The following is a 23,908-nucleotide window of genomic DNA, read 5'->3' on the forward strand; positions in this document are numbered from 1 at the left end:
TGAGCAAGCCGGACGGATGGGTCCAATACCGAGGGGGGTCCCGGCGAGCAAACTGTTTGTTCCAGCCAAGATGCGCTCAGAAGTTATCCAGTGGGTTCATTCCTCCAAGTTGACCTGCCACCCAGGAGTTCGGAGATCACTGGCTGCCATCCGCCAGCGATTTTGGTGGCCATCTATGGCCAAGGACGTCAGGCAGTTCGTGGCTGCCTGCTCGGTTTGTGCTCGGAACAAGACGTCCAATGCACCTCCCGTTGGTCTGCTCCGTCCTCTTCCCATCCCTTCCCGCCCCTGGTCACACTTGGCCCTTGATTTTGTCACTGGTCTTCCTGAATCTAAAGGCAACACCGTTATCCTCACGGTGGTGGACCGCTTTTCCAAAGCAGCCCATTTCATTCCCCTCCCCAAGCTCCCCTCAGCCAAGGAGACAGCACAGGTGGTGATTGATCATGTTTTCCGGATTCATGGTCTTCCGGTCAATGTGGTCTCTGATAGGGGCCCCCAATTTGTCTCCCGGTTTTGGAAGGAATTCTGCCGACAGATCGGGGCCTCAACGAGTCTGTCTTCTGGATTCCATCCCCAGACCAACGGGCAGTCCGAGCGAGCAAACCAGGATTTGGAACGTACTCTCCGCTGCCTGACGTCCCACAATCCTAGCTCTTGGTGCCAACAACTGCCCTGGGTGGAGTATGCTCATAACTCCCTCCCGTCATCTGCTACAGGTATGTCTCCATTTCAATGCTCCGTGGGTTTCCAACCTCCTTTGTTTCCCTCACAGGAACCCGAAGCTGCTGTCCCGTCTGCCCTTGCGTTTGTCCAGCGGTGTCGCCGCACTTGGAAGAGAGCTAGGGAGGCCTTGGCCCGGGTTAATAGACGGACTAAAGCAGCGGCTGACCAACATCGGACTCCTGCTCCCCGCTACAGGTGTGGTCAAAGAGTATGGCTTTCCACTAAGGACCTGCCTCTTAGGGTAGCCTCGCGCAAGTTGGCACCCAGGTTCATTGGACCATACCGGATCACCAAGGTCTTGAGTCCGGTGGTGGTACAGCTCAAGCTCCCCCCCACGCTTGGTCGGGTACACCCTACTTTTCATGTATCTAGGGTTAAACCTGTGCTGTACTCACCTCTTGTTCCATCTGCCCCAACCCCCCCTCCCCCCCGCCTAGTGGATGGTTCCCCAGTTTATACTGTGCGGAGATTGCTAGATGTCAGACGGAGAGGTCGGGGCTTTCAATACCTTGTGGACTGGGAGGGTTATGGTCCAGAGGAAAGGAGCTGGGTTCCGGCCCGGGATATTCTGGATCAGGCGCTGGTCAGGGACTTCCGTCGGCAACGAGGTGAGCCCCTCCATGCAACGCCTGGTGGCGTTCGTAGGGAGGGGGGTACTGTCACATCCCCAGTCTGATCACGCTGTCTTCTTGTGTATGTTTGTTTACATGTCACGAGCGCACGTGAATGTTGTTTTGATCTGTCACCTCGTGTTTACCTAAGGCATCCCTCCCCCTTGTTACCCAATCTTTCTATTTACATAATTGATTCCACTCACCTGCAGTCCATGAGTAGCTCTCCTTCTGCTCTATTTATTCCCCGTGTGTGTGTTGTCTTGCGCTAGATCGTTAATTGCGAGTGCGCTTACGCTCAGCCACTCGTGTCGTGTCCTGTCCTGTCCTGTCTTGTTCTCTCTCTTCCTCTCTCTCTCTGCGCTATCCAGTGGGATTTCCGTGTCGCTGCAACGCCAGGTCCTTACATCCAGTGTTGGGTCTATTTCCTCATCTCCTATTCCAGACCGGACTTCCTCTCGCTCTCGGAGCCCGCCGGCCTTCTCCATAACACCGGCTTCCTCTCTCTCTCACTCGCTGCTCAGCATCCCCCACACGTCCGCCTCATCGAGCGCCCCCTGCCGGGTATAGTTGAGAAGGCAACTGAATTTCTGTTATTTTTGTGTGACTTTATTCCGGCTGTTTTGTTGTTTTTTTTTCTTGTCTGAGGTTCACGAAGGGGACGACCTCCACTGGAGATATTTGTGCCAGGACTGTTGTCAGTTGCAGACAGCCCAGATACCTTTTTGTTCCGTTTTTTTCCTCCTGGCTGGATTTTTTTGGATCTTTTTCTAAAAAGATATTTTGTTTGGATATTGAAAATAAATTCCCCTTATTCTCTCAAGCCTGCATTTGTGTCTCTTTAAGAACCCTGACAGTCTGATAATATTTTTTTCTTCTGGAGAAAGTCTTATTTGTTTTATTTCAGGTAGAATAAAAGCAGTTATTAATTTTTAAAAAACACTTTTGGGACAAAATTATTAGCCCCTTTTCAACTAATTACCCTAACCTGCCTAGTTTACCTTATTAACCTAGTTAAGCCTTTTAATGTCCCTTGAAGCTGTATAGAAGTGTCTTGAAAAATATCTAGAACAATATTATTTACTGTCATCATGACAAAGATAAAACAAATCAGTTATTAGAAATAAGTTTTTTAAACTATTATGCTTAGAAATGTGCTGAAACAATCTTCCCAGAACAGAACAGAAATTGGGGAAAAATAAACAGGGGCGCTAATAATTCAGGGAGGCTAATAATTCTGACTTCAACTGTATATATATATATATATATATATATATATATATATATATATATATATATATATATATATATATGGACAACATCACACGAGTAGCAGTGCAATGTGGCTGTATATTGGCACTGGTGGGAGGTGTGCTTTGGTGACGATATACAGAACATGGTCTTACTGTGTATTAATTTATTATTAAATGATTTATAATTGGGGCGAGGCAGTGGCGCAGTAGGTAGTGCTGTCTCCTCACAGCGAGAAGGTCGCTGGGTTGCTGGTTCGAACCTTGGCCTGTTCTCCCTGCCTTCACATGGGTTTCCTCCGGGTGCACCGGTTTCCCCCACAGTCCAAAGAAATGCGGTACATGTGAAATGGGTAGGCTAAAATTGTCCGTATTGTGTGGATTTGTGTGAATGTGTGTGGATGTTTCCCAGAGATGGGTTGCGGCTGGAAGGGCATCCGCTGCGTAAAAACTTGTTGGATAAGTTGGCGGTTCATTCCGCTATGGCGACCCCGGATCAATAAAGGGACTAAGCTGACAAGAAAATGAATGAATACAAACAGATTTGGGTAACACTTTAGAATAACCTTTGAATAACTATAGATTTGTCATGTGACATTGTTATTTTTTATACTCATTATAATACTTCATTTACACTGTTTTGTTTATTTAAACATGCATTTTTATGTGAATTACATTAGAATCCTTAAACCAATTTTATTTTAATTTCGTCTAATTTTATACATATAAAAAAGATTATTTACAACTTACACAGCAAATATTTGTCGTTTATGCAAAAAAAAAAGAAAAAAAAAAAGAAAAGTAGAGAAGTTTCCTGTTTCCCCTCGCCATCTTCAGGCAGCTGACTTTGCTTATATGAGTCACCTTCACAGTCCGCCTTTTTTCTGCAGGCTTTATCATTTTCATGAGGCCCTGCAGACCTTCAGAAAACACGAAAGCTGATCCTGAGAAAACAGACACACATTAAATACTGTGAAATCAGTTATAGTCAATGATTTCTCACAGTTCCAGGCCATTTATTATGTTTCTCAGTTGGGTTATCATTTCATTAAAATCTTTCTCAATATCTACAATTATGACTGATATATTATGTCCTCAGTTGACTGATTACCTCAAGAATTGCAAAGGTTTGTATTGCAAGGTTTCTAAAATGTTTCTAAAAACAGAATGTCACTGAGCTGAATTTAGAGCTTTGCGGCAAAGGCTGTGAATCTTTGTGTACATGTGATTTTTCAGGTTTTTTATTTGTAATAAATTTGTGTGTGTATCTGTTAATACATTATATACATAATGTACATCTCTCTCTCTTTCTCCCGCTTTTTTCTTCGTCACATGTCCCACGCTAAACGCCACAGGGGATTGGATGGAGTGACGTAGGGCCTCTTTTAAAAAGTGGAACGGTCGGGGAGAGCGGGGAGAGAAGGTGTTGGTTGTATTGATTGTGTATTCTTTTGTTGTGTGTAACGGATGCCCTTTCAGCGGCAACCCATCTCTGGGAAACATCCATATACACTCAACCACACTCATACAGACAATTTAGACTACCCAATTCACCTGTACCACATGTCTTTGGACTGTGGGGGAAACCGGAGAACCCAGAGGAAACCCACGCAAACACAGGGAGAACATGCAAACTCCACACAGAAATGCCAACTGACCCAGACGAGGCTCAAACCAGTGAACTTCTTGCTGTGAGGTGACTTGTTTTATGGGCAGTAAAATGTATTATTATTACTATTACCATTATTATTATTATTCATTCATTCATTTTGTCGGCTTAGTCCCTTTATTAATCCCGGGTCGCCACAGCAGAATGAACCGCCAATTTATCCAGCAAGTTTTTACGCAGCGGATGCCCTTCCAGCCGCAACCCATCTCTTTGGACTGTGGGGGAAACCGGAGCACCCGGAGGAAACCCATGCGAAGGCAGGAAGAACATGCAAACTCCACACAGAAACGCCAACTGAGGTGAGGTTCGAACCAGCGACCCAGCGACCTTCTTGCTGTGAGGCAACAGCACTACCTACTGCGCCACTGCCTTGCCCATTAATAATATTAATATTATTATGATTATTTAGGTAGATTGTAATTTTTATTTATTATTTTTTTGTTGGTCATCTCCAGGGTATAAGATTCACGTTTTGGGTGTTTAAAAAAAAGAGAAAACGGAAAAAAGACCCTTCATAGGGTTCATAAAAGTTATTTTATTTGTCAAGTGTTTTATTTATGCTACGTCCTTAACCCTAGACCAGGGTCATAACGTGGAAAAAATTAGTGGTTCATTCCACTGTGGGGACCTCTGATAAACAAGCGACAAAGCTGAAGGAAAATTAACGAATGAATGAATGAATGAATGAATGAATGAATAGCACATGCCTCAACTCTTTCTCAATATTTCCCAATAAACTAACGTTTAGTTTAAACATTAGTACATCATTATTAATTTATTGTTATTGTAAAAAGCTGCCTATATTTTGTGAGTCAACTTTCATCAAAACTTTTTCCCTCACATTCTTTAAAATGTCTTTTTACAGCAGACAAAAAAGTCAGAGATGAGAGTGCATAAATGATAACAGAACAGTCATTTTCCATTCTTTTCAGTCTTTATGCATATTGTATAGCGAGTGCTTTTGGCTGCATTTTTATAGTCTCACGCAGGTTACTTTCCAAGCATTTCACAGCTCTTACACCTGTCATATTACAAAAAAATATGAAATACAAAAGCAGTCTGCAGCCAATTTGATTGCATGTTATGGACGGATTTGCTTATTACAAATGCCTCCCTATCTTCAACTCTGTGAAGAGGTTCAAAGGCACCTATTGTCATCTCTTGAAGAGGTAAATGTAGGTTACTTCACAGGAAATTGTCTTGAGGAAGGAGAAGAAAGCGAAATAGCATTCTCCCCTGCTGGTATAAATAAAAAGCAATTATTCTAATCCTTCATCTGCATTCATGCGTTTCTGTTTTTTTCCCACCCAGCCTGCAGTCAAGCTTTTAATAAGCGGTCAGCAAGGCAACTAATTAATTATACTGCTAATTTCATGCTGCGCTAATGCTATTGTAATACGTTGAAGTGATTCCATCAACTTCTTTAGGGATCCTTTGGGTTTCCTTTGTGTTAAACTTATTATTCACATTGCGCATTTGGTGATGTACAAAATGATTCCGCTTATGCCCCACAGTCTCTAAATTATCTGCTTTCATTTCGACATGTAATATGCAGGAAATCAGTTAATTGATAACATAGGAAAAGTAAAGTCATTAATATACATGCACTCAGGGTAAACCGTTTGAAATGTTTGTTAATAAGTCTAATGTACAATTGACTCTAGTTGTGTTAAAGGGCATATGTTGCTGAACAAGGGAAAGAAAGCAAATGCTTAATGGAGAGAAAACGGAAAGTGGTTTAATGAAAAACAGGAACGTAATGTGTTTAGTTCATTACAGTTCGCTGTGGGAAATTGCTTTAATATTACCATGGGAATATTGCAAGGTCAGTAAATTAGTAGCTTGGAATATTAATTATGTGCAATGGCAATCTTATCTTTGAATGTGCCAGGGGATTTTTGGACATTAGGGAAAACTGTGCGGCTGTTATAGAGATCAAACAGAAACATCACTTGACTGCTGTGATCTTCAGTTCACCTTAAGGCCATTAAGGAGATGTAGCTGTGGGTGGCAGGATGAGGTTGCTAAGGTGTTTTGAGTGTTTATGCTGTGTGCCATGCAGTAGCTTGTGTACTGGGTGGTTGCTAGGCCCTTGCTGGCAGGGCTCAGCAATAAAAGTGACTTGTCTCTTGCCTTTTTACCACTGCGGTGGCTTACCTTTATTCTTTCATTTTGTACATAACTTTATTTCTTTCTTTCTCTCTTTCTTTCTTTCTTTCTTTCTTTCTTTCTTTCTTTCTTTCTTTCTTTCTTTCTTTCTTTCTTTCTTTCATAACATTGTAAAGATGCAGTGGTGGAAAGAGTACTGAAAAATCATACTCATGTAAAGGTACCATTACTTACCCCAAAATGTAGTGCAGGTAGAATAAAAATATCTGTTGTAAAGAGTAGCCTTTTTAAAAGAACTCATGAGTAGTGAGTATTACATTGAGTAAAGTTGATGCGTTTGCATGCAGTTTGTGCAGGGATGTGTAAACGTAACATTCTGTAGTGGATTTAGTGATTTTCCTATTTTCCTTCCTTTCTTCCTTACTTCCTTCCTTCCATTGTTTGTTTGTTCTGTCCTTCATTCAATTATTTTTTTTTGTTTGTTCGTTCGTTCCTTCATTCATTCGTTCATTATTTTGTTCCTCACTCACTTGGTTCTTTCTCATTCCTTCCTTCGTTCTTAGTTTGTTCAGTCCTTCCTTGTGTCATGATTACCAGCGATCTAACCACCAGAGATTGCTTTACTCTGATTATTTACAGACTGATTATACTCTCACAGCTGAAGCTGCTCAGACACTGATTATTTGGAATATGTAAACCCCTCTGCTTCACACACATGTTGCTGAGTTTTGTTAAGCTTTTGCTGTCTGTACGTATGCGTTTCTCCCTGTTTCCTGTGTTTTTGACCTTGGACTGTTTATTGTGTTTTGATCCTTTGTTAGGTGATGCAGTGGCGCAGTAGGTAGTAAAGGTCGCTGGATCTCTGCTTTGAACCTCGTCTTAGTTGCCGTTTCTGTGTGGAGTTTGCATGTTCTCCCTGCGTCCGCGTGGGTTTCCTCCGTGTGCTCCGGTTTCCCCCACAGTCCAAAGACATGCGTTACAGGTGAATTGGGTAGGCTAAATTGTCTGTAGTGTATGAGTATGAATGAGTGTGTGTGGATGGTTTCCAGTGATGGGTTGTAGCTGGGCAACATTCTGCTGTGGCGACCCCAGATTAAAAAAGGGACTAAGCCGACCAGAGAATTAATTAATTAGCAGAAATCATGACCACTTATATCAAACATATAGATGAATAGTTTGTTGGGTGTTTTTTTGTCCTTGTTTCAGTTCTTTGACCTAGTTTTGAGTTAGTGTCCTCAGATTTCATCTGTTTCTATGGTGATTCATTGGTTTATTAGCGTTTGTACTAAGATATCAGTGTATGTCATTTCTTGGTCTGTACATTAAGTCCTGTGTTTTCCGGTGTGTTCTCTCTGCTTTTTTTTTTTTACTGTTCTCATTGCTTTTTCATACTATTTATCTTGCTTGCTTGAGATCTCCAGATTCGTTAGTTACAGGAATCAGTGAATGCTATGGGTTTAAAGAAAACAAAAAAACTGCTATGATTAGATGCTGCTTTATTGCAGCCACTGGATCTAATGGCAGTTTAAATCCTCCTTTAACAGGCGATCACTCCTTAAAGTGCACAACATAGAACCTCCTAGACCTTTACCATTTATTTCACAACACAAAATGTCATATTTACACAAACAAGTTTGCAAATAGTGCTGCAAAGTATTGTGAAGTATTGCAAATGAGAGTGCATGCTTGATGAACTAAAACAAATATATACATGAAACACAAAAATAGCTTATTACATAATTAAAATATGCCTAAAAATAAATTATATTTAGCTTACTGTAGATTTATGTGGATGTTGTTTCATTTCAAATTAAAAACAGCATTTATGTCCATGTCTTACAATTGAAACTACAAATATCCTACACAAGATCTACAACAACTAAAGGGATGAGTTTCAGCAACATATCTGAGAAGGACTGGCTGTTCTTTGCCGATTTGAGAATAACATCACACGAGAAGCTTAATTTTGTGACACAATGTATTTTTCAACATTGCAGGCTTTCTCCTCTGTGGTTTACTGTAGTTGGTCCGTTTTAAAATGCATCTAGATACATGTCTGTTACAGATTTAACTCTTGATGCATCATTGATAAAAAATGTGCTTCAGGAACATGTTCAGGGATTCAAACGGTTCTTGGCAAGATGTGAACTTGGATTTGCATTTGTACTTTAGCAGTGATTGATGAGATTTCACAAGAATGCAAGAATAGATAATAAAGCATATTGAGAAATAGTCACGAGAAATTAGTTGATGGCCTCCTCAGCATATTTATTGTCCATGCACTGGGCCCTTCATGAAGGGAAGAGCCACAAGCAACCGCTTGTAGTGCCTGTTGGAAAGAACGACACTGGTGAGCCATATGAAGGGATAAAATGCAGCACGGCCCCCTCAACTGGAGGAAGGGGATCTTTGGAAGATCATTATTTACTGAAAACAGCATGGCATGTTTGAACTCTTGTTGTATTCTCTTAACATGTATTTTTTTATGTCACAAACATCTTATTTAAAAAAGCCATAAATTTGCAAGTTGCAAAAGCTTTATGAAGCGAAAGACAGTGTTTGCATGTCTGGCATATGGTTTTGAACATATGAAATTTAAGAACCTGCTTTGTGTTCAGCCTGAGTACTTCATTAAAGCTGATGGTTTTCATTAAGATAACATCATACATCCATGTGTTGTTTTAAAGAACTGTCCCTAATAAGCACTGGCCATGATATGTAGGTTCACACTGTTCCTTTGCTTCGTTTATTTATGTTTAGAAAAATGTTTACACAGGAGTGCATGGTAAACAATCTAGTGCCTGATGCTACATAATGAGTCCCTTCAGTCTTCCAACATATGGAAGATCAGAGGTGTGCACAGTGATAAAGGTCATATAGCACTAGACTAGATGAAAAATACTGAATTTAGCATTCAGGGACCTATATGGTATATTGATATATGATGAGTTCAGATGCAAAAGCCTCTATGTGCCATCTGTCATGTTCTTCTAAAATTAGTATTTTTGCACAGGCTCTTGTGTAGCAATAAATAGGTTCTTTTTATTTTGTTTAAAGTGAAATAACTGAATCTAAGCATAGGAGGACATAGGATATATATATATATATATATATATATATATATATATATATATATATATATATATATATATATATATATATATATCGGCTTAGTCCCTTTATTAAAAACGGGGTTGCCACAGCGGATTGAATCGCCAACTCATCCAGCATTTGTTTTACACAGAGGATGCCCTTAAAGCTGCAACCCATCACTGGGAGACATCCATACACACTCATTCTCACACACTATGAACTATTTAGCTTACCCAATTCATTTATACTGCATGTCTTTGGACTGGGTGAATCTGGAATCCCACTCGAACAAAGGGAGAACATGCAAACTCCACACAGAAATGCCAACAGACCCAGCCTAGGCACAAACCAGCGACCCTCTTGCTTATATATATAACTAAAAAGACTGAAAGACTATTCAGGATAGAGGGAAAGACGAATGCAGCAATGTACAGAGACATCTGAATGAAAACCTACTTTAGAGTGCTCTTGACCTCAGACTGGGGCGATGGTTTATCATCCAGCAGTACACTGACCCAATGCACACCACCAAAATATCAATAGAGGGGCTTCACAACAACTCAGCGAATGTCCTTGAGTGTCCAGATCTTAATCCTATTGAACATCTCTGGAGAAATCTGAAAATGGCTGTCCAACCTGAGCTTAAGAGGTACTGCAAAGAGGAATGGGCAAAAATTCCCAAAGAAGGATTGCCAAGCTTGTGGCATCATATTCAAAAAGACTTGAGTCTGTAATTGCTGCCAAAGATGCATCAACAAATTATTGAGCAAAGGCTGTGAATATTTTTTTATAAATTTGCAACAATTTCCAAAAATCTTTTTTTTCACGTTGTCATTATGGGGTATTATGTGTATAATGAAATAAATTAATTTAATTTTATTTGGAATAAGGATATAACATAAATAATGTGGATAAAGTAAAGCGCAATGAATACTTTCCGCATGCACTGTACATCTGTAATGAGGGTTACATATGTATTTTGTTTACAGCAGCAGTGTGTTATATTCTCAGACTGCATGGGTTTGAATATACTGGCAGAAGCAATTCTTGGTAACAATCAAAGTAGCAGCAGAAGAGTGGCAGATCTATGCCACCAAGACTAAACACATCAACATTGTCATATACAAATTTAATAGATTAGATTAATCTAATTATTAAATAATAACTTTATTGTCATTACACATGTACAACACAACGGAATGCAGTTTATGTCTAACCAGGAGTGCAATAGCAGCAGGTGCATATAGGTACAAGATAGAAAGTGCATTTATTAAAAAAAAACTATGGGTAATATTTACAGAGGGACTATATTACCATACTAAATCTCTCCGAGAGTTGTCATGACAAATTTTGGGATTTTATGTTTTTACCCCACTTTTTGGAGTGATAACTATAACAGCTTCAACTCTTCTAGAAAGGCTTCCCACAAGGTTTAAGAGTGTGTTGAGGAATTTTGACTATATTTTTTTGAAGCACATTTGTGAGGTCGGGAACTGATGGCTTGCAGTCTCTAATTAATCCCAAAGGTGTTTAGGTTGAGATCAGGACAATCAATTTTCAGTCAGCTTCCTTCTTTAGAAGGTTTGAAGACCTTGTCTGTATATTCCATGTGCTTTGATTTTGTTCCTGGACTAGTTAACGTAAAATTGCAAAAAATTGCACTACATTCCAAAGGGACCTCCACCACCCTTTCTCCCAGTTGGTGCCCTTTTCTTTCCCACCTTTTGAATCACATAGAAGGAGATGCTGAATGTATTATGTTTAGACTGATATCAAAATATTAGTATATATAACACTGTCCATGGTCAGTCACATACATATCTTGTCTGTGTTGTCCTTGCTCATTGTGTCTGTTTATCTTGTGTCTGAGCACATGGCTTAACCTTTGTGTGTTTACCATGTGCTCCTTTGTTCCTCCCTCCTTGTTTCCAGATGCCAAGTCTCCTTGTTTAGCCCTCATCTAGTTCTCGTTAGTCTCAGTGTCTACACCTGGTCCTCATGTTTTTTCTTCCTTTTATATTGTGTTCTTTTCCCTCATGTTTTTGTTCATTGCTGCATGTTACTTGTTACTCAACTGTGCTTGGTTGTCTCTGTGCTGTTGTTTGTGAGTTGTTTTTTTCTTAATGTTTGTATATGTTTGTCTTTTTCAGTAGGCCTTCAGTGTCTTCACTGTCTGGCTTATCGTTATCAAGCCTGCTTGTTTAGGTTATATTTTTTATCTTGTTTAATTTCATAGCTTTAAGTGTTTAGTTTATTTTTATTGATTTTATTTTTGTTTTATTTCCAGAAAGTTAAATCAAATTTAATATCTTTGCTTTTATTTTCAATAGTTTCATTTCTTTTTTTTTGTTGTTGTTATTTTAGCTTGTTGTTTTGTTTCTTAGGTTTGTTCCCCTTGTCTGTCTTTGTCTCTGTGTCTCATCTCTCTCTCTGTCCCAGTCCAGCCCTGCCCACTGTGAGTCCCTGGCTGCTGGTGTGTGTCCTCCATCAGGCCACTTCTGGTGAGACTACAACTCTCCAGTGTGTCTAGTCAGCAGCACTTCTTCCCAGGCCTTCACCACCTCCTGCCTAGACTTGTCGCCCCAGGTCAGTTTCCTGTTCTAATGGCATTCTGTGGTTTCTGGCTGCACCATGTACACTCCAGCACTATCCATTTTCATGTCTACTCTATCCAGGACTTGCCAGCACTACCCCTTTCTTCACCATTGAACTGTGGTTTACCTTAAGCTGCAGTCACACTAGACTTTTCTCCCCATAGACTTTCATTCATAAGCATGCGAATGCATCAAACTGAAAACACAAGCTCATGCGACAAGTTTTGCAGTTCGCTGCATTGCAAAGTTCAAGCTTGGTAAACTTTGACCTGTAAAATCGCATCACTTGATTGTGTGAGACTAATGGAGGATGAAAACATGATCTCTCAGGACAGACATTTAAAATACAGACCAAACCCTTACTTTTTAAAATGTCTATTAATATTGTTTAATCCCGCCCTTTTTTTGCAGCTCCATATGACAGAATTTCACAAGCTCAAACTTTAGTGTGACCGCAGCATTACCCATATTACACTTCACATTGTCAATAAACACTCCATGCACTCAAGTAAACATAAATTGAAATTAAGGTTTATATTATTAAGGGAGAATAAAATTCAAAAACTACAAAGCCCTGTGTAAAAGTGTTTGCTCCTTGCTAAAACATGACTTATTACACCGAAAATCAAATTGTCTAGCCATACTTAGGGCTGATTGCTGCCACACCTGTTTGCAATCAAGAAATTACTAAAATAGGACCTGCCTGACAAAGGGAGGTAGACCAAAAGATCCTCAAAAATCAGGGAAAAAAATTAGAAATATATGCAGACTGACAAGACAAACTTTTTGGAAGGTGTGTGCTCCATAATGTATGGTGTAAAAGTAGCACTGCATTTTAGATAAAGAACATCATACCAACAATAAAATGTGTTGGTGGTAGCATGATGGCTTAACTTGTGCCGGAACACGCCGGATCCAGATCTGGCACCTCTGTAATCTGATCCAGCAACTCATTTCATCGATCCCCCTCCTCAACTGCCCTCCTCTCCCATCCGCTGTTCACTCTCATTTTCGTCTGCGACTCCCCCCACTCTTCACTTCCCTCCTGCGTCCGCAACACCCCTCTGCCATAGAAAAGTACGTTCTATACAGTATAAATGTGAGCAGTATGAATGGAACTCGGATGTACTACATCAGTCATTTTGTCATAATCACATGACCTAGATGCATGAGTTGTGTGTTCACATAGTGCAGCATGCATTGAATGCACACTTCACAATCTTGCCAGAAGTAGTAGGTACTTCTCACATACTGTTTTTCAAATTCTATATAGTATGGAAGTATGCGATTCTGAACGCAGCCCAGGTGATTGTGATACATGTGATTGCAGTGACTGCGACTGGTGAGAAAACAGCAACAAGTCTCTTTCAAATAATTCCTGATGTTAAAATAGATCACTATGGTACACTTTGTATTTATTATAGTATTTTGAACTTTACTTTTTAAACAACATAATTCATATCCGCTGGAATGACCAGAGCTGCACAATGTACACAACTATAAACAAGGATGCTTCAATCACACAACAGGAGTTCTGGTTTGTGGAGTTTAAATCAGGTGTATTTTATACATATATTATATATTATTATATTACATATATTAGCCATAATGGATCTTTATACAGCAGCATATTTACCTGTTTTATGGGCATCCTGTCACATAGTACAGTAGCTGTGAGTAGATGAGCAAAAACAGCATGTGTTAAATGCGTGGATGTGTTTGTATGTGCGTGCACAGTGAACATTGTCACTGCATTTGCGTGTGGCTTTTTCATCTTACTGTAGTATTTGTAACTGTGGGTCTCAGTTTCATCAGATCTATCTGTCATTTTTCTGTGGTTATCCTGACATCCTTCCCTTCTCTGAAGCAAAATGTCCTAAGAGTAGGTGGGAAGAACAGCTTATTCCAAAAGCCCAAAGCTCAAGCCCAAAAATTTTAATATGTAAAATAAATTATAAAAAGTATACCTGAAGTACTTGAAACTTCACAGGCACGTTCTGGAGACACAAACAACTTATTTCACATCATGTAAAAAGGCAAATTTGTTACCATTTTTTTAAGGATGGCATCCTACTTTGTAAAATTACACCCACCCCACTGCTCGAGTCAGTAGTATGAATCTGACCAAATTTTCATCTTGGGCACATTCTAGATTCAGTGACTACCAAGCAGACAAATTCACATTGGGTCTCTGATGCTACCTCTTCAGCCTTCTGGATTTCCTTTAGGTGTCAGAGCCTCCTCTAAAAAAGCTCTTTCAAACGGATGTCCCTTCCAGACATTTGTGCTTCAGCAGTCTGGAGCTCTCCACTCATGTTCATCAGCTTTTATAATGCTGATGTGAATTCAGCTCTTGGTCTGAGGTCATCTTGTGTTTAGTCATGTTTGCTTTTCACATGTTTGTGCTTGTGCATTCTGTTCACAGCTTGTTGGTTGCAAATATGAAAATGTAAAATATATTGATATAAATGTCAGAGGCAGTCCTTGGAGGATTTTTATTATCAACCAGAACTGATTTAGAATATTAAACTGTACATTAAGATATTTCATAGGATGTATTTTTATCTGATGACCATGTGTGGTAGTTCAGTTATGTTTAATCTTGTGCTCATTCTCTTGAATCATGCTTTGATTAATTAAATCCAAAGGAAATGTAAGTTATTGATGGTGGAAATTGTCTATATGCCTTAGGGAACACTGGAAATAACTTCATCAGAAGCTCAGAGAACATACAGAGACATTTGAACAAAGCTATTGTCATAAACTTTGTCTCTTTATCATATGATATATAATAAAAGGACCATGTAGCAGGCCAAATCTAAAAGTAAAATGTCCTGCATTGCAGCAGATGGCAATATAACGTCATTAGGCTGGAAAACTGATACCAAAAAGAACACTGTGATAACAATACAGAGCTTTCTAACATGAATAATACTGAATATACATTTTCCTTTGTTTCAAATTCATTATAAGACAGAGTGCTTATTTAAAGATATATTTTAAATGATGCAAAACATGTTTTTGGGGCTCCTTTTATGGTCTAAATCCTAGATCTAGAGGGTTATAAAGCTCATAGTCTACATTAATTGGCACCTTTTCTAACCCCTTTTCAAGATTTAAGATTAGTCATTTGTGTCTCCAGAGTGTGTCTGTAAAGATTCAGCTCAAAATACTCTTCAGATTATTTATATTCTTAATTTGAGAAATGTAAGCTGTTATGGCATTGCAGCTGTTTTTGTTGCTTATGCCTTTAAAGCTGGTTCTCCCTGCCCCCCATTCCCACGTGCATGTCAGAGCTGAAGGGGTCATGTAGATAAACAGCACAGTGACAGACAAGAATGAAGCAGATCTCCGTTACTACAGTAAAAACTTTATTAACGGATTATTGTTATATTTTATCCTGTTATATGTTTAGCTTTTCACTGTTTTTGCACAGCAAATGTGACAGGATACACATTGTATGGACATCCGTTATGTTAATATACAAAATAAACCTGATTTAAGTCCACAAACCGATATTCTTTTATAATTTTACTGACATGCGGCTGTTCGAATTACTATCCTTATTACAAACATGCACTGTTTTAAAAAGGTTTTAAACTTGTAAAACTCATTCATGATCACATTTGATGATGATTGATGATCACAGAGAGCTCAACTGATCTTTTATTCCTAGTTGTTTTGCGCACGTCCTGTCTTGTTGATATGATTATATGCGTCACTATGGAGATTTGTTAATACAAGTCTGTCAATCAATTCCGTGGGCAAAGGAAACCACTGTTATGTCACATTGTGGTGAGCCTCAAAATGGGAGGGATTTGGACCCTATTTTAACATCAGAAAATTAAAAAAAAGAGGCTTATTGTGTTTATATCACCTCAATATGAATGTGGACACACTATACCTACACACAGTTCTGTCCAAGCAGCTTACAAAAGTAGATTTTCTTAAAGGGATACATTTTAAGAAAACATTTCAGATCTGCCCTTAACACATCGACATTAAGTCAAGATGTTACTTCTGCAAATGTCTGCATTTCAGTTTGAATAATTTGTCACACAGTAATGCCAAAAGCATTCACAAAGAAAAACAGGGAGGCTGTAGACTTGTTGTTGTAGAGCTGCTGTTTATTTCCAGACAGTTATAAAGTACTAAATTACCACTTTGAAACATTTTATTCAAGTTGTGTACAAAGCCCATTCACATTGACTCACAATCAAGCAAATTCAGCAAAAGTAGCAACATTTTTAACTATATTTGCAATGAAGCCATTTAACAAGACTGCTGTGATGAAGTATGTTATAAGCATTCGTCAGCATTTTAAATCCTTGAAAGTTTTAAATATTTTGACAAAAAATAAATAAATAAAAAAAAAAAAAAAAAAAAAAAATATATATATATATATATATATATATATATATATGAAAATGCATATGTATTTACTCATGTATTACTGTATGTCATCTTTGGTTAAAATCACAAGCACGGATGCATGCACACATGCAGGCATACTCTCTCTCTCTCTCTCTCTCTCTACACACACACACACACACACAACGCGCAGTACAGTGCACCAGGTGAGCGGCTCCTCAACCTCATCAGTGATTCATCAACATGCACGATCACGTTCATCAAGTTTGCTTAAACTAAGCATTCTAAAGTATGGCTGTATTTTACAAGCAAGGATTCTGACACAGCAACATTAAGCAGACGCTTTACAAAGGTTGCATGTAGGGGAAAAACACATTAAACTTAATGAAACATTTGAGGGCGCATGGAATCAGAGAAAAGAAAAGGGCTGTCTTTGACAGCTTGCAACATCATCTGGCACTTTCACTAAGTACATTTACATAGACACCAATACTCAGCTTTAATGACTAAGATAATACTCTGATTAAGAGTCTACCATGTAAGCAGCAATTATTTTTCTTTTTTTAATATTTCAAATTAATCGTGTGCGTTAACGCGTTAATTTTGACAGCCCTAATATATATATATATATATATATATATATATATATATATATATATATATATATATATATATATATATATGGAATTACTGCTTATAAGAATTATGTGAGGTGTTTTGAATGCAGCATCTATGGCAGGACAGTAAATTTAATGTTGTTCTTTTATTTGGCTGCCGTTATTAGTCTTGCACAATTTTTTATCTTTTTTTAAATATCTTTATAACACTATCATTGAGGTTTTCTTGTATTATTTGAGCTAATAGGATTGTAAAACTGCGCCATAACTATGCTTTAAATTTACTAAACTATGACGACTTCCACTGCTATGAAACTCAAAAATGTGTAAAGGGGCCATAGCTTAAGAAGCCTTGAAAGCTGAAACTAGTGGTAAAGGTAAGAAGTGTTATATTTCTGTTTGAAGTCCAGTCACAACACACTGAACCAGCTGGCCAATCAGAACACTCCGAGCTTTTCAGGAGGAGGGGCTTTTAGAAACCAGAACTAATTTCAGAAAGCATGGGAACTGCAAAAATTTAGTGTGTGAAACCATTTAATTGAATATTAAAGCCTATTAACTTAATACAGCACACCCAATAAACATTAGATTGACCTTTTCAAATGGCAGCATGGCCTCTTTTATAGAAAGGGTTGCATGAAATGTTACATATTTTTCTTCAATAAAAAATCCAAATAAGTAAAATTCCCAAGGCTATTTACTGTGGTTGATTCTGAGGATTTTATTCCGTAAAAGGATTGTTTATTTATGAATGCTGGTTGAGGTAGAAAAACTGAGTGCTATGACAAATTGTTTGTTATCTGACTCCCTGTGGAGAGAAGTAACCACAGTTTACGTTTAGTGCTATTTAAATGAGAGTCCTTAATCAAACACCCCTAGAGAAAGCTCTTGTGTTTCAGCTTCCGTCATCAGTAATTGTCTCCCACAGTTATATGGGATTTGTTGGAATTCGTTGGTAACAGAGATCACAGTGATACAGCTTTCTCAATGCACCCTTTGTTCTGATTTATAAAAAAAAAACAGTCATGGGTTCTGTTTAAGAGTATTTCTCACATGGTAATCCTGATGGTGAGCTGTCATTCATCGGATGAATCTGGATGACTTAAAACCGGCCTGTCCTAAAATAAACCACTCAAAAATATCTTTAGACATTTCAAATCATGTCACTTATTGAAACCACCTTCACTTGTGTGATTCTTCAGTACATATCTTTCTATTACTTGAATGTTTTCTCATTTCCCAGTTAATGCGTGACTAATACGAGGGATTGTGTGAGCAATAATAGGCTGACTTTTGAAGAGTGTAAACACTGTCTGGCTGTGTTTGTGAAACTCAACATATTAACACTACAGTTGACAAAAAAGCCCAACCCACCTGAGGGGAAAACAAATCAATGTTCCCTGTTTCTTCCTTCTGGGAAAAAGAAGATAGATTTGGCAGTTTAAAAGCAACAGCAAACTTTTGACTGAATATTTAATTCAACCACCTACTACGTGTAAGGCTACTCAGTTTTTAAAATAGCTTTTATATATATATATATATATATATATATATATATATATATATATATATATATATATATATATATATATATATATATATATGAGGGAAGAATTTAAGTAAAAATTACGTATAATAATATTCATATTATATATTAACGTTTATAAAATGAAAATATAATCAAATTAATATTAATATAATAATGTGTTATGAACACACAATTTGTGATGCCCCCATACTCCAAAATTAATGTGATTTTAAAAAAATAATTTTTTCTATACCCTGTAAAACCCAACAGTCAACTTTACCAAATTAAATGAGTGTACTGTAGGTCACTCAAAATTTACTGAAAGGTAATTCTTCTCATTTGAAAACAGTTTTGAAGTCAGTGTTGAAAGTAATGAGTTAATTATATACCTCATTACTTCAACTTAAATGGGGTAAGTTCACAGTACTCGTATAGATTCGTTTTTTTTTAACTCAAATGGTTTGTAGCAAAACGGTTTGAGTTGTCTTATTAGGTTTTACATTACTCAGCTGGTTTAAGTTCTCTTCATTTATTGGGTTACACATTACACATTAGGATTAGTTTTTGAACTTAAATGGTTTATTGCAATCAGTTTCCTCAAATGGTTTGAGTTACCTTAACTTTTTGGGTTTTACAGTGCATATTTCATTAACAAACAAGATTTAATTGTATAATACATTTTATTAACCCACAGAAGTCTTATTTATTATCTGGGCTTCTTCTTTTAGGGTTCTGAATTTAATAATCAAAAAAACATTATTTAATAATTTGTATTTTTTTATTAAATTATAGCAAATTTTATTAAACATCAAGAACAATTGTGTTGCTAAAAGTACAGTTACATTTTTAAAAATGCTGCTCAGATATGGGGTAAAATTACATATTTAATTCATATACTGGTTAAAGTAAATAGTTTTGGATTAAAGGATAAAGCGTTTAGGTGATATTTGTACTTAAAATGCTGTAAGAGACTCTTGTCTAAAATACTTCACTTATTTTATCAAACACATTTAAAGTCCAATGTTTACATACATTGTGTAAGTCATTTTTAATAAAATATTTTTTTATATTGGTAATTTATAATATTTTTGCCCTTCCCAGAGATGGGTTGCAGCTGGAAGGGCATCCGCTGCGTAAAAACTTGCTGGATAAGTTGGCGGTTCATTCCGCTGTGGCGACCCTGGATTAATAAAGGGAATAAGCTGACAAGAAAATGAATGAATGAATATTTTTGCCCATCTTGTGATCTAATTTGTTTTCATTTGGCTTATTTAAAATTGGCCAAACAATGTCAACTTTCCTTATACCATCTTTGTTTGTCTTGTTGAAAAAATGTATTTATTTATTTATTTATTTATTCATTCATTTTCTTTTCGGCTTAGTCTCTATTAATAAGAGGTCACCACAGCGGGATGAACCACCATCTTATCCAGAACATGGATGCGCTTCCAGCTGCAACCCAACACTGTGAATTTATTTATTTATTTATTAAATAATTTATTTTTATTTTATAATTTTTATTTATTTATTTTGAAGCAAGTGATTATTTTCTGCTATTACCTTAAGTACTGGGGCACCATCCCGTAGTTAAAAACGTGTTTAGTAATGACAGCCCTTAGCAGTAAAAGTTTAGGCATTTGTGGACTAGAAAGACGCATTCAGTAAAGTTGCACGGGGTTCCGGAAGGTGCTGTGAAAGCTTGAGGAGCTCTGGAGGTGGAGCTGTCGCTGTTCCCGATCCTATATATGCATCTGATGCAGCAGAGACCCCGCTCTTCATGGAGATCTTCAAACACCCTCCTCCAGCGCGAATAAACGCCTCTGGACTGAAGGAAACACACTGTTTAAGATTCAGTACAGACAACTCCTGCTCCAAACAAGTGAGTCCGTTACTGAACTTCAGCTTTGTCGTTTCGAAACCTAAATGCATTTGATCCCCACCGAAACTTATGCAGTATTGTTTTGACCGATTTGATAACACGCACTGAAGAACATTTTCTATCTCATTCTTTGCACCGCATTCCGTTTGCATGGTTAGGAGCACTACTGCTAAACAGGGTTGTGTGTTTTGTAAAGCTTTTCAACTGCATGTTGGGATTACACCTCCAGACTATTCATTTGATCAATTCATTCATTAACCGAAGAAGTGATACGGCGCTGTCCACCAACTAGTGCTGAAACCTCATTCAGTTTTCATTCATCAAAATCCTGTCTATCACACGGGTAGGCGATACTGTCCTGTCATTTAGCAACTTAAAATGGTAACGTTTAACATGTGACGATTACGTCTTATAAATGTTATTAAGCAACCTCAATGCAATTGTATTAACCAGTTTGGCTATCTAAATGGTAGGCTATATCATCAAGATGAAACTTCTATTATTAACTAGCTGATATAAAACATGGCATTAAAATGGATGTTTTTTTTTTGTTGGGTCAAAATCTTTTGTAAAGCATATAAATACGATGTGCTGATGCCTGAATGGCGAGGTGGGGGTTAGGTTGATTTTTTTAGACTCGTTATGTTCATCGCACGCTGTTTTCAAAGCTTGGGTAGCAGTTTGGTGAAAATATTGTTGTAACTGTACTGAAGGTGTTGCTTGCTTCAGTAGCCTAAGTCTCGGCGTGTCCGTGGGTTTGCCTAGCTTGTTGCAGTGTTATGGACTAAAGGAGCGATGCCCGATGCGCAAGTGACTCAGTTTTATCGATTGCGGAGACGGTGAGCAGCAGGATCGCTTTCAGTGGATGAATTCGGAGGAAAACATTGTTACCATGTCTTAAACTTACTTTCACTTTAGTTATTTTAAATAAATGGCTGAAGACTGAAGTAGTTGGAGTATTCTAAAACCTGTTTACGACTTTTGCTTTACATGGTTCGTTAATTTGGAAACAAAGAATCTTTGTTTTCCGAATCATCTATAACTTAATATTTTTCAACTTAAACCATTTTTTTTAATGTAATTATCCACTTCTTGTTAATTAGTGAATGAAGGAAAAGTTTTAAATGCTACCATGTTTTACAATGTTATTACTGTATTCTTTTGTTTATTTATTGTTATCAACTGTGACCCTGAACCCATCTTAGGCTATATAGCTCGGGTCTATTTTTTCACGGGTTTAAATATTCCTTTCATACCAAAGATCATCTTTCATGAAGATATTTTGTATATCTCTTAATGCAGGTATATCCTAACTAAATTTTTGATTAGTAATGTGCATCTTTAAGCACTTGATTTAGGCAACTGAAAGCGGATTTTCTTATGGTTTAGATTAAAACTCCAGATTTTCAAATAGCTTTATCTTGGCAAATAAGGTCCTATATCCTAACAAACCAAAGCTTCTTCATTAAACTTTCAGGTGATGTATTAATCTCAATTCAAATAAAAATTACACATACAGTTGAAGTCAGATTTAATAGGGTCAGATATAATAATATATTTCCCAAATGATTTCTTCTGGAGACAGCTCTTATTTGCTTTATTTCGGTTAGAATAAAAGCAGTTATTATTTTTTTTAATAAATTATTTTTTTCAAAAATTTTAAGGACAAAATTATTAGCCCCTTTAAGCTATAATTCTATTTCATAGTATACAGAACAAACCATTGTTATACAATAACTTGCCTAATTACCCTAACCTGCCTAGTTAACCTAATTAAGTTAAGCCTTTAAATATCACTTTAAGCTGTATTAAAGTGTCTTGAAAAATATTTAGTCAAATATTATTTACTGTTAACATGGCAAAGATAAAACAAATCAGTTATTAGAAATTAGTTATTAAAACTATTATGTTTAGAAATATGTGGAAAAAATCTTCTTACAATTCAGGGGGGCTAATAGTTCTGACATCAACTGTGCGTCAAAAGGTAAATTTTCCTTAAATTAAACGAGAAATATAAATTTAATTGGATTTAATTTCTTTGAATTTAAAATTGATAAATGTATTTTTTTTTATTCAAAACAGCATAAGTATTACTCTGAAAAGTTTATAAATAAAATAAATTCATTTATATTTGCATAAATACTCACTTTCAGATAAAAAAGGTTATCAGTTTTATGGTGCTGTGGTTCAGTAGGTGTACATATCAACACAATTATGCCTCCAAAAATGTAAGATACAGTGCTCAGTATAAATGAGTACACCCCATTTTGAAAATCGATATTTGAATCCATTTCTCAGTGAATATGGGTAATATATATATTGGTGCATTTAAACAAAACAGATTTATTAAGATATATTTATTAAAATAATATTCTAGTTACAGAACACCTTTAGAAATGGAAATATAATACATTTAAATTCATGCAAAATATAGCAAAAAAAAAATCCATTTAAACAAAGTTGTATATATTTTTTGTTTTTCTTGATTTGTTTCTATTTTTGAAAATGTAATTTAATATTTTTCACTCACATATACTTTTATTTGTACTAGTTTTTTTTTAACCATTATCGTAAGTTATTTTGTTAGATTAGCTCCAGATTTGGCTTCAGTACTGAGTCTGATTAAACTAATGTATACGCACAAATATAATATTGTAAAGCAGTGGTCACCAAACTTGTTCCTGGAGGGCCGGTGTCCTGCAGATTTTAGATCCAACTCTAATCAAACACACCTGAACAAGCTAATCAAGGTCTTACAAGGTATACTTAAAACACCCAGGCAGGTTTGTTGAGGCAAGTTGGAGCTAAACCCTGCAGGGTCACCGGCCCTCCAGGACTGAGATTTGTGACCCCTGTTGTAAAGCATCAAACAGAAAAAAATGATTTAAATGAGAGATTCTTAAGGGGTGTACTTATATGCTAAGCACTGTACATGGAAAATTTATTTTTATAAAAGATTTTAATACTAAAATAATATAAACAACAAGCATTTTTGACAATTGAAGGCTTTACATATATACAAACCCCGAATTAGATCAAAAACAGATCAGTTATTAAAAACTGATTTGGTTCAATTATTTCTTTGAAATTTTCAATTTCTTGAAATCAGCAAATAAAAGTCAAACAAAACAATTATTTAAAATGACTGAAGCTAATCAATTATCTCTTAAAATTGGGTGTACAGTAAATAAATGTTAAACATTCAAAATATAAACAGGGCAGAATCTACAGTCAAAATATGTCATAACAGTATTTAGGAAAGTCTATATTTCAAATAGTTAGTACAAAACACTAAAATACCAGATGCACTGCAGGGAAGACATTTAACACAATCTATAAGGCAAGGATTTCAGGAGCAGTAGCCGATAATATCAATTTAATACGCTTTTGAAAAATGGCTCTGTGTTAAGGTGTGTGATGCAATGCAACCACAATCAATTTGACATTTAAAGCAGAAACAT

At 36.9% G+C, this 23,908-nt stretch overlaps 1 protein-coding gene across 1 annotated transcript in view; it reads left to right on the forward strand.

Moving 5' to 3' along the window:
• The first annotated feature begins 20,338 nt into the window (after nucleotides 1–20,338).
• mc5ra (melanocortin 5a receptor) overlaps nucleotides 20,339–23,908 on the forward strand; it is a 42,219-nt gene continuing 38,649 nt past the window's right edge. Inside the window, exon 1 of the mRNA XM_087293874.1 lies at nucleotides 20,339–20,447. The gene's annotated coding sequence lies outside the window, so the exon portion shown is untranslated. The remainder of the gene's footprint in view (nucleotides 20,448–23,908) is intronic.

This window comes from Danio rerio, chromosome 19 (assembly GCF_052040795.2).
Source record: "Danio rerio strain M-AB ecotype USA chromosome 19, GRCz13ab, whole genome shotgun sequence".
In the NCBI taxonomy this organism is placed as follows: domain Eukaryota; kingdom Metazoa; phylum Chordata; class Actinopteri; order Cypriniformes; family Danionidae; genus Danio; species Danio rerio.